A 12,638-nucleotide genomic window follows, 5' to 3' on the forward strand; every position below is an offset into this window, starting at 1 on the left:
AGACAGAGACTTGTGTGGCCTCAAGATACCCTCTGGAGGACCATGAGGAGCTGGAGGCAGGCAGTGCCTTGAGGTGCAGAGGCTCCTGGCTCCTCAGTCTCAGGCTCTCCGGGATGGAGGAAGCTGGTGCTCCCCAGCCCTTATAGACAGCGTAGCTAGTTATGAAAGGCACCCTCACCCTTTCGGTTAGAAGCTCCCCAGGCTAGAGGGCCTGGACCTTTCCTTGGGTAGATGTGCAGAGCTGGCGGTTCATTGGTGGGTAGAATGGATGGGTGTGGCGGCCTGAGTTCCGGGGTGGGAATTCATGTTTTAACAGATTGAGTAGCTAGGACGGTCTCTGGAGAAGAGGCAGTAGTAGAAAGTGGGGTGTGGGGGAGATGGGGGCTCAGAACCGGGTGTCAGAAGTTAGTCATGGAGTTGCAGAGGGAAGTAGAGGGTCAGTGGATTGGGGGAGGGGTGAACTGAAGTGCTGCGTCCGGGAGGAAGGCGGGGACTAGCTGGATATATGATAAGGACCGTATAAGAAAAAAGGGTCTTTTAACAGTTTGCATCATCAAAACCGAGAAGGAACGGACTTCTCTTGGTCCCCTTTGCTGAAGAGGCTCTGGCTGCCAGCATTGCATAGAACCTGGCGGGGGCGCTGTAGAGCAGCGCTTCTCAATCCCGTGTGAGAGCCACTCACGTTCCTCAGGAGCTGTACACCTTTTAGGGTCTCTTACTGGGATCTGGGCTGATTAGAGTGTGCTGGCCTGCTGGCCTGCTATTGAACCGCAAATTTCTTCCTGTCCCCACCTCTCCAGTGCTGGGCTGGGATTATAAGGGTGTACCTCCATGCCTACATTTTTGCGTGTGTGCTTGGGACAAAGGAAGGTCCTCATGTTTGTTCAGTAAATACGTTTTGACTGAACCATCTTCTCAGACCTTCAGACTTTAATTTTAGATAAAAAACGTGTGTGTGTGAGAGAGAGAGAGAGAGAGAATGAGAGAGAGAGATTTTTTTGCCTGCATCTATATCTGTGTACATGCCTGAAGCCTGAAGAGGTCCGAGAGGATGTTGGACCCCTGGAACTGGAGTTACCAATAGTTGTGAGGCACCATATGGATACTGGGAACCAGACCCAGGTCCAGGTCTTCTGCAAGAGTAGCCAGTACTGTTAACCTCTGAGCCATCTCTCCAGCTCCCCTCCAACCCCAGAACCCCGAGAGGCTGTGGCAGTAGCCACTGCCGCTGCTGCCGCTGCTGCTGGTGGTTGGTGGTTGGAGATTTTCTGATGATGAAGATCATACTTGCCTCAAGGAAGTCAGCTCCCCTAATCTAACAACATCAACGCCCCCTTTCCCTCTAACCTTCTCTCTCTCTTACCTAGTGTTGGGGCGTCAGAAGGGATAAGGGTGGAGTAGGGCTGCAGAGAAAAAGGAATAAAATTGTCAAAAGTCCAGTTACACACGAACCTGCAACAACAGACATGCCATGTTGCCATAATCTGTACAGATACGCAGACCATCAAAACACAGGAGCCAGTTCACCTCAGCTCTCCTAACGGTCCTCAGTGTAGCCCAGGGAGGCTCTGTGGTTGTGCCAGGAGGTTCTTTCAGGCAGGACTCTCCCCGAGGCCTCCTGTCTTTGCCTGTCACTGCCTGCCTTCACCCAGTGGCTGACCTCTCAGGAGGTTCCCGTCAGTAACAGCAACTCAGGCATTTAAATGAAAATCTTCATATTTAAAACCCATAAATCGACTCAGGAAGATAAACCTTCGTTTTTAAAACCCGTAAAACTTTTTAGTATGAAAATGATACCGTGTTATGAAAAAAGCCAGAATCAAAGAAAGAAGGGGGAGATGGAGAAGGAGGATTAAGTGGGAGAGAGAAACTGGGGAGGGGAGGGGAGAGGGTCAGGGGAAGGGTAATTAACACTCAGGATGTTTGAAAAAGCCATATGGAAGCCTACTATTTTATAAGCTTCCTATATATGTTCCTATAAAAGAGTTTAATTGGAACGACTTCACACAGGGGAAAACACTCCTCCCAGAAGCCACAGGTCGTCAAATAAAAGTCTCAGTGCCACGTGTGGGAGTGGCATTGAGTGACCTACCTCACATTGTAGGTCAGAGGTATCCTAGAGACTCAAAGAGACTCTTATTTTCTCCGCCACTGTCTGTCCACAGTCAGAATAATGACCATATAATAGCAGGGGCATAGGAGGAGAAAAGTTTAATGTTGATGCTGCATTTCCCACCCAAAGCTGCAGCTAGGATAGGACTCTGCCCTGACCCTTCCTCTCCCACAAAGCCTGGCTCCTTCCCTGCCCAGTGTGAGACTGGGTCGGAGTAGTGTGGTGTGGGGTCATGGGGGGGGGCGCGCATGCGCTCAGGCTGAGAAGACTTCCCGATGGCTTTGTACCTTCTGCTCCCTCACTCCCACCCCTGCTTTGCAGGGTTCTTAGGAAGGTTCTAGAATGTTCCAAGCCCTGCTTGTTGGCCCTCACATGACAAAGCCCCATCCTAGTCCCCTGTCTGCATCCCAACTCCTGTGCACTCTCACTGTCACAAAACTCCAGGCTCTTCTCCCTGCGGGGAAAGCAGAGTAGTCATGCGGTCCAATTCAGATCTGGGAGGAAGCTCGTCCCACAGAGACGCCAGGGTCTGACGGATGAGGTTCAGACACAACGGAAGACTCTCGAAAGGGCGTGGGCAGCCTGGGTAGCCGTCAGGTTAGTGCCTCAAGTCCTCCTTTCTTTGGGGGAAGTGGGAGAATATTAATGTGAGGATCAGATTAGGAGCCACGTAAGAAAAATAGCACTTCCAGGGTCCTGAGTCGAGCAGCCTGGTGTTTTGATGCCTACAGGGGTTTAAGTCCCTGGGATGACGCTCTTTTATCTTTAGGGCAGGATGTCCCAGGTTTGAGTCAGCTTTATGGTTGACAGCTGGCTTCTGGAATCATCTCAGACAAGCAACACTACAGGAATGTAGAGCGAAGGGCAAATGCTCGGCCCGAGCAAAGGCATAGGAGAAGTACAGGGAAAGTCGCAGACAGCCTGGCTGTCACCTGCCTTTCTTTCTTAAGTCAGTTTATTTTTAAATTTTATTTTATAAACTTAATTAGAAAAAGAACTCTCACAAGTAGATAAAAGCGTCTCACACCAACATTAACCAGACCCCAGTCTGAACAACTCGATGAAGTCTTTACAGTTGGAATAGGCATTCAGAATGGAAGCCGCGTAGCTTCTCATTAAATTTTACACCTTCAGAATCAAATACATTGTATGCATTTATCCACCACCTAAAACAAAAGTCTCATGATAGAATTAAAAACTAGAAAAACACTTAGCTTTATATTCTCTTTCATAGCTCACGTCCATTACTTGCGTTCATCCTTTCCTGTTTTTTACATATTATATGGTACCTGTGTATACTGTGTATACCTGCACATTTGTTAAATATATATATATATATATATACACATATATGACTGGCTAGATTCCACTAATGAGAGGGAACATGTGGCTCTTTTTTCTTTTCTTTCTTTTTTTTTTTTTTTAAAGACATTTATTTATTATATGTAAGTACACTGTAGCTGTCTTCAGACACTCCAGGAGAGGGCGCCAGATCTCGTTACAGATGGTTGTGAGCCACCATGTGGTTGCTGGGATTTGAACTCTGGACCTTCGGAAGAGCAGTCGGGTGCTCTTACCCACTGAGCCATCTCACCAGCCCCTTTTCTTTTTTTTAAAGATTTATTTATTATTATATATAAATAACCCACCATAGCTGTCTTCAGACACACCAGAAGAGGACATCAGATCTCATTACAGATGGTTGTGAGTCACCATGTGGTTGCTGGGAATTGAACTCAGTACCTTTGGAAGAACAGTTAGTTCTCTCAACCGCTGAGGCATCTCTCCAGTCCCGTGGCTTATTTTTCTTTCTGAGATTGTGTGACCCTCTTAATGTTATACATTTTAGGTCCCTCCAACTTTCTTGCAATTTTTTTTAAACTTCTTCTTTTTTTTTTTTTTTTAGATCACAGAACAAAATTTCCATTATCCATTCATCTGTTGTGGACAGCTAGGTTGATGCCAATTCTTTGCTATATGAATAAACAATATAAATACATATATAAATAAAATATTGATTATAATTATATAATTATGTAGTTATTATAATTACATTAACAGACATATAAATTTTGCTATAAATATATAAATATATGAATAAATATAGCAATATTTAGAAATAATGAATAAATAAATAAATAAGTATAGCAGTAAATGTGAGGGTACAAACAGAGTGTGGAACTCTCTGGGTGTATGCCCAGGAGTGAAATAGAGTGGTTATGAGTTAGTTTTGTTTTTATTTTTTTGAGGAATCTCCAGGCTGATTTCCACCATGGCTGTATTAATTTGCAGCCCCACCAGCAGTGAATCAGGGCTCCTTTCCCGCCATCCCTCCACGCCCCTCCAAGGTTGTGGTCAGCTTTGTTCTGAGTGACGTGAGGTGATTAAGCTCAGAGTAGCGTTAATTTGCACTTGCCTGATGGCTAGGGAAATGGACTACTTGAAAATAGTTTTTTGGCCATTTATGTTGACTTTTTGAAAACTATCTGTTCGGTTAACTTGCCTACTTGTTGACTGGTAGTTTTATCTCCTTGGTATTTAATTGCAGTTCTTTGTAAGTTCTGGATCTCGGCCCCTTGGGTCGGTGTAGCTGGGGACCCGCTGTTCTGAGGGCCTTGTGCTCTGAGGATTGGGTCCTACACTGTGCAGACAATTTATTGTAACATAGCCCCACCTGTGACGCTTGGGGTTCGTCCCTGCCCTGCTAGTGTGCTGTCCAAAAAGTTCTTACCCACCCCAGTGTCTTAAAGGGCACTCCCGTATTTCCTTTTAAAAGTTTCAGTGTTTCCGGTTTTAAATTAAGATCTTTGATCCGTTTTTGAGTTGACTTTTGTATCAGGTGAAGGCTATCAAATTTCATCTTCTGCATGTAGAAACTGGTTTTGTCAGCACCATTTGTTGAACAGTGTATCTTTTTTCCCCCCAAAGAATGCTTTTGCCTCCTGTATCAAAAATGAAGGGGTCACAGCTGTGTCGTTTTATAGCTAAATCTTCTATTCTATCCCATCAGTCTACCTGTCTGTTAAACCAGTACTGGGGTGTCGTCATGACTACAGATCTATATATAGTATGACTTCTTCTTTCTAGAGAAAACAGACTGAAAGGGCTCGGGTAGCTCAGCAGTGGAACATTTGCTTAGCACGCACAGGCTCTGAGTTCAATCCCCAGCACTGCAAAAAAAAAAAAAAAAAAAAAAAAAAAAAAAAAGAGGAGGAAGAAGAGAAGGAGGAGGAGGAAGAAGAGGAAGAGGCCGAAGAAGAGGAGGGGGAGAAGGAGGAAGAGGAGGAGGAGGAGGAGGAGGAATCTGGCTCAAAAGTTAAGGCAGTGATGATGACCTGAGAGTAGAGATGCCAAACCTTTTTGCCCCATTGCAGGTCCAAGGAAGGAGTCACTATTTTCAACAAAAAAAAGGCCTTCGACCCTGGAAAAGTAACCTAGGCAACCATTACCATTATAACCCACATATCAGAGTGTTACTTACAGTGTGGCTGGCTAGTCAAGAGACTAATAATGTGCTAACCAGCGAGTGACCTTCACACTCAGCCAGCATCCCTAGAGGAGAAAGAGCTTAGTTAGTGTCTCCACTTTCTAGCAGGAAGCAAGAGAAGGAGGAAGAGTTGAGCTGCATAATCCAGGATGGGTGATTCCCCCCCCCCCCCGAGTTCTCAGAGGTGGGTGGGTCTTTGCATGCAAGTAGTTTGCAACACCCTGGGCAAAGAAGACCGTCAGTTCTGGCTGCCACTGAACCAAAGCAAGAAGTAGTATAAAAAGAGGGAAAGATGCAGAGGCAGTTTGGCTAACTAGCTGATTGATGGACAAGAATATTGATAGGCAGGCTGGCTATGGGGTGGGGGTGGGGATGGGGATGAGGGGCGAGGTGGGTTGGGTTGGGTTGGCGGACACCTCAGTATTAGTTACTTACGGATTCTCTGGGAGGCCCTGAAAGTTAGGCCATGCAGAGTTTATGAACTTGCACGGTTGGTTCTTCTCACAGTTCCTCCTCACATAGGTGGGTCCCTATCCCTTGCTCTTTAGAATCTCACAGAAACTTCCTCACAGGGTTAGTATGATGGCAGCAGCCTGAGTCAATCCTTTTGAACATTAGGCCAGTTAGTGCAGCTACAGCTCTCGGTTCACAAACTTGTTCCAGTAAGATCGTGTGTGTGTGTGTGTCCTATCAGAGCATGAGAAGAGCGCTGTGTGCAGGAGTAGAGAGTTCATCTTTGGAAATTATTGCTACATAAGAGAGCAAGAAACTGCATCTAGTTGAACGTATTCCTATAAAAATGTAAAGAGCCACACATCCATCTGCATCAGGGGCGGTCCCAACTCCCTTGGGTCACCTCATGTGTCATAAGCCACCTCATTCTGTATGTGGTGTCAGATAGACCTCCTTCCACCCTTCCCACCTCTCCCACACCATAGCCAAAGACCAATTGCATCTCTTCCTGGAGACAAACTGCTCTATTGGTGTAGCAGAAATGTGTTTCATGGCCTTTAACTGTGTAAATACACTACCACTCTTATGATGTGTGTTTATTTATTTGTTTGTTTATTTTTTTTTGTTTGTTTGTTTTTAAGATAGGGTCCTCTATAAGCTCTGACTGTCCTGGAATTTGCTATGTAGATCAGACTAGGTTGGCCTCAAACTCACAGAGATCCTCCCACTTCTACTTCCCAGGGCTGGGATTAAGAGTGAACACCGTTGTGCTTGGCTAGGCATATGTTTTTTTAATGCACCAAAGATGTAGTTTTTCAAGGATGAGAGTTAAGGCAGGGTCTTGCTAGGTAGGCCAGGTTGACCTCAAATTCAAGACCCTCCTACTTCGGCTTCTCAAGTATGGTGACCACACCTAGCCACCAATAAGGTTTTTGAATCCTGTCTCCCTAACTCCATTTTCCCTCTAAGTTCCCAGTGTTTTCCCATAACTTTGAACAATGTTCTGATTTTCAGGAACGTACATGTAGTGTCACCACCGGCACCACTGCATAATTGGTGTAGTCCCATCACAAACCTTCCAATGTCAAGATGTGACAGAGTACCAGTCCAAGCAAGCATGGTACCTTTGTGAGTGGGAGCCATGTGGAGATGGGCTGCCTAAGTTGTGTGGATTCCTGAAGTTAGCTGTAGCCACAGAACTGACAACTGTAGTACCCTCTGTATTAGTGCACCTTTCAGTGTGTGTGTGTTTGTGTACGTGTGTGTCTGAGTGTGTGTGTGTATTTGAGTGTGTGTGCTCATGTGTGCACCTGAGTGTGTGTGTGCTCATATGTACATGTGTGTGTAAGAGCGTGTGTGTGTAGATCAGAGGACAACTTGTGGGAGTCAGTTCTCTTCTACCGCCTGAGTCCTGAGGATTGAACTCAGTCCACAAGTATTAGCGGTAAGTACCTTTGTGTTGTTAAGCTGTCTTGTTGGCCTGTGTTGTAAGCTATGTTGTTACACTTTGGTTTGATTCTGAAATGTCTCCCAAAAGCTCTTGAGCTTTTCAAGCCCATCTTATCTCCTGGCCCTGTTGGCCTCTATTCACGTTCTTCACAAGATGAGACGCCTTCTCTACCACACCCTTTCTCAGGGCTGTTTGGGGCTAGCTGCCTGTGGATTCACCCTTCTGAAATCAGAAGCTCAAATAAACCTTTCTTCCTTCCGGTTGTTTCTCTCAGGTGCTCCCTACAGTTACTGAGCCCATGACTGACGTAATTCTACAAACACTCGGCACCCGTCAGTTATTCATGTGTCCATTTGACAAAGGTTATCCTCTGAGGGATGGTTTAAGAACAAATGCATTGACATTCTGTCCTTTTGTTTTGGGATCTTCCAGAATGTTCACACAGCGAGAGCATTGGAAGACAAGGCAGTGTCTCCCTTTGTGCAGGAGGTTGATCTGTTTACTGTCCAACAACACAGAGATAGCGTTTAGCTCTGGGGAAAAGGCTGAACAGGTTTGTTTTATAGCTGTAGATAAGATATTGGTGTTCCTAACCTGGGCAGCTGGGATGTTAGCTCACTTTGGCTCATAGAACACATCTGGGCCTGCCTCTCTATTATCTCAGGGCAAGTAGCAGAGGAACCAATGAACCCTGAAGCTGATGTTAGCGGCTGTAACAAAGCGCTTTGCCTCTAACCCAGGGTCTGGTGTGAGTGGCTTTGTTCTTGTTATGGTTTTTTTGTTTGCCAACATCTGTAAAACTATGGCAGGCCAGCTTGTTAGTCCACTAGTGGATATAATATCAGACCCTTCATGGTTGTTGGCATCCACCGGTCTGTGTTTTCAGGCCAGTTGTCAGACAGTGAAGTAAATCCAGCTGCAAGTGGGCAAGCCTAGACACCTGGCACCTCTGGGGTTCTCTGTAAAGACTAGGGTGGAATAGGTAAGGAAGTTAAGGCCTGACTGGAGACCAGGCTGGTCCCATAGTGCCACAACTACTCTGTATTGCTTAAACTTCAGTCAAACCCAGAAGCTCTTTGGAGACCAGCCAAGGAGAGTGATGACCACAAAAGGCCACCATTGCAAACTTCCTCTTCCCTGTAAGGAGAAGGAAGACCCAGAGGGAATCCCTGGGGCATCATGAGTGTGTGTGTGTTTGTGTGTAGTGGTAAAGGGGACCTGGCCCAAGCTTCCTGAGGTGGGTGAGAAGGACAGGCCTGGAGTCCAGGGGATTCTGCAAAAAGGTCCCTTCCCTAGATGGTGACATTCACATGGTACAATGTATCTTTCAACTCTCTTATGAACTTAAGGACTTGCACTCGGGAGAAAGCAGAGACACACCAAGAGTGGATGCCCTCCAGTCAGAGGCCCCTGACCACATCCTAACAAACTTCATGTGTCTGGACAGCAGCTACCATTCTGTGCACAGCCCCTAGGCTCTGCTCCATAGCATCCTCCCTTTTCTGCAGCTGCCCAGCAGAATCTGGGGTTTAGCCAGGTATGTGAAGGCCTTTATCCACATTCAGGGGAACCTAGACCAGTCAGCCCCTGTACACCTCATATTCCCCAGTAGGTCCCATGGACCACCCCACCAAGGGGACTCTGGACTCACTGCCTAGCTTACTCTTGTTAGTACTTCTGAGCCTGAGTCTAGGGCAAACCCTAGATGGGATTGCCTTTCCAGAGCCTATGAACCTAATCCCCTCAGTGGTTCAAGATCTGAGCCCCAAGCCCGAACAGAACTTGTGAGTGTACTTAGCACCTCCCAGCTGACTGCCCCACTTCCTGCTGGCTTTCCTTACCTTTATGTGTGGGACAGAAACACAGACTTAAGGCCCTGAGGAAGACACATTGCTGCTGTTCTTTAATGCATACAGATGTGTAGAAGTGTATAGAACACGAGGGGCTTTTCATCTGACCTCTCATTCTGAATTCTCAGCAGAAGTTGAGGATTAATATTGGAGGCAGAGTGGGTGGCCTTTACTCTGAGGCCTGAGGTGAACTGTCTTCTCTACAGCCAGAGTTCTCAGAAAGCCAGGCCTTTGCAGGCTAGAAGCCCCGACATTTGATATTCGGCTTCACAAACCCTGAAGCTGTCACCTGGGAGGGCCCAGTTAACCTAGGGCAGTTGGCTTAATTGCTTCAAGGGAACCTGGGGCTTGAGGTGCCACTGCCCAGACATGTTAAGAAGCACCAGACATTCAGGGCCACCTCAAGCAATAACAGCATCTTTTAAAAGACTGAGACACCACCCTCACCCAGCCCTGTTTTGTTTTGTTTGTAGTTTTCTCAGGCTGGCTTCAAACTCACAATGCTCCCACCAGCCTTGGGAATGCTAGAATCATAGGCATTCCATTACAGCCGGCTCTCTTAGAGTCTTTCAAAAGTCACTTTCAGATGAACTGTGACCTGTTGTATGTTCTATAGACATATACTGAATGGCTAGTAGAGAGTACATACTACATAGACTCCAACACATAGTTATACAGCAGCTGGCTCTGTGTCATCAAGTTGTATATTAATTACTGTAAGACAGGGCTTGAAGCCCATTGGAGCCTGGATTTGCTTTATTGTCTGGTGGCATCTCAAGCTTGAGACTTGCTTGAACTGCTCTGTGAAATGGTCTAGTGTCAGAAGTTTCTTAAAAACCTCAAGTAAGGGGCTCAACAGTTGAGAGCACTGTGGCTGTGCTTGCAGAGGACCTGGATTTGATTCCCAGAACCCATGTGGCTTCATGAAGTGCACATACACACATGTAGGCAAAGAATATTTATGTGTGTGTGTGTTAACACACATGTAGGCAAAGCATATGTGTGTGTTAAAGAATTTAAACTTTTTAATTTAAAAAGTTTTCAAGTTAATTTGGTCATATTCTTTCCCCTCTTCCGATACTTCCTAGATCCCTAACCCCACTCACCCAACTTCATGTTCTCTGTCTCTAACAGCAACAAAAATCATTTTTTTCTTTATGAGAGTCTTTTCATGTAACTCTGGCTGGTCTGGAACTCACTACACACACCAGGGTGGTCTAGAACTCACAGAGCTCCACCTGCCTCTGCCTCCTGTGCTCTGAGACTAAAGGCTTGAGCTTTAATACCTGATCTCAATCTAAATAAGTGACTCTTTGCTCCTTCCCAGAGACAATCTCATCTCCTAGTGTAGTGCCAGCCATACCCTCAGACATGATACTGAGGGTCAGGATGAACAGACTGGGCCATGTTGGACCAGGGCTGTCTTTAACTCTGGCTTAATGGATTCTGTTGCCATCTTCATTGACCTCAGCTACATGGTGTACACATTCCAGTGTGACTCTCCCCCTGGCTAGTTCAACATAATAGCCAGGTCTGAGAAGAGAAAATGTCATCATCAGGAAGGTCATCTCCATCTTCCAGGAGAGAGAGAGAGACCTCCAGCATCAAATGGGGTAATGCTGATGCTAAGTGTGCCATGGAGTCTACTGGTGTCTTCACCACCATGGAGAAGGCCGGGGCCCACTTGAAGGGTGGGGCCAAAAGGATCATCATCTCCACCCCTTCTGCCAATGCCCCTATGTTTGTGATGGGTGTCAACCACGAGACATATGACAACTCACTCAAGATTGTCAGCAATACTTCCTGCACCACCAACTGTATAGTCCCTGTGGCCCAGGTCAACCTTGACAACTTTAGCATTGAGGAAAAGACTCATGACCACAGTCCATGCCATCACTGCCATCCAGAAGACTGTGGATGCACCCTGAGGGAATCTGTGCTATAATTGTTGTGGGGCTACCCAGAACACCATCCCTGTATCCATGGGTGATGCCAAGGCTGTGGGCAAGGTCATCCCAGAGCTTCACAGGAAGCCCACTGGCATGGCTTCCCATGTCCCTAGCTGTGGATCTGACTTGCTGCCTGGAGAAAGCTGTCAATTATGATGACATCAAAGCAGTGATGCAAACAATGGAGGACACACTAAAGGACACCCAGCATGACACTAAGGACCAGCTTGACTCCTGTGACTTTAACAGTGATACCCACTCTTCCAGCTTTGATGCTGGGGCTGGTACTGCTCTCAATGACAACTTTGTAAAGCTCATTTCCTGGTATGACAGTAAATATGACTACAGCAACAGGGTGGTGGACCTCATGGCCTCCATGGCCTCCATGGAGTAAGAAGCCCTGACCACCCATCCCAGCAAGGACAGAGAGTAAGAAGAAGCCATCAGGTGTTGAAGAGTCCCAATTCCAGTTCAGTTCCCAAACTCTGAGCATCTCTCCTCATAGTTTCCGTTTCATATTCCCAGAATAAGGGGGGGGTTTACTCTCTTGAATACTATTGATAAAGTTCACTGTATCCACAAACAACAACACAAAACTGAAGTGGAAATTTTTGGTTTCTTTGGAGACTCAGTTGTGTCATGTGATATTTTTCTGGAAGTTGTCTTGTAGGGTTACGGGTCCTGCATTTGCTCCACCACCAGGCATGGCTGCTTGGGGAGGCAGGACACCGGAAGTTGACTGCACTTACCCGGGTGTTGGACTGTAGTGAAGTCCTGGGACACCGATCTGGGGGTCGGAAAGCACGGGTTGAGGTGCAGGACATCCAGAGCTGGTTTGGGGGTCCTCAGGCCTGTGATGAGGCTGGGGCCGTCTGGTTCTCAGACTCTTGGACACCCAGGCACTGCTGGAAGCCAAGGAAAAGCTGGGAATGGAATGGGGGCCCATGGGCTGAATCTAGCCAGGGGAGGGAAGGGGGAACCTCCAGTTGGGCCCTTGGCTTGACGGCTTGAGCTTGAGCTTGGGGGCTGCTGTTTGTTTGCTGAGCTGGGGTCCTGCTGGGTTGCTCAGACTGGGTTTTAGCTCCTGGTCTATTGCCCCAAGATCCCAAGGAGTTGGGCCTACGTACATGCCACCAAAGCCAGCTATTTGTTTTATGGGTTTTTTGTTTTGTTTTTTTGGGTTTTTGTTTGTTTGTTTTTTCCGAGACAGGGTTTCTCTGTATAGCCCTGGCTGTCCTGGAACTCACTTTGTAGACCAGGCTGGCCTCGAACTCAGAAATCTGCCTGCCTCTGCCTCCCAAGTGCTGGGATTAAAGGCGTGCGCCACCACTGCCCA

At 46.8% G+C, this 12,638-nt stretch overlaps 1 pseudogene; it reads left to right on the forward strand.

The window, feature by feature from the left end:
• Positions 1 to 11,227: 11,227 nt before the first annotated feature.
• LOC147000624 (glyceraldehyde-3-phosphate dehydrogenase pseudogene) lies at positions 11,228 to 11,696 on the forward strand (annotated as a pseudogene).
• The last annotated feature ends 942 nt before the right edge of the window (positions 11,697 to 12,638 follow it).

The sequence above is a fragment of the Mus caroli genome, unplaced genomic scaffold (genome assembly GCF_978045245.1).
Source record: "Mus caroli unplaced genomic scaffold, Mus_caroli_1 scaffold_17, whole genome shotgun sequence".
Classification (NCBI taxonomy): domain Eukaryota; kingdom Metazoa; phylum Chordata; class Mammalia; order Rodentia; family Muridae; genus Mus; species Mus caroli.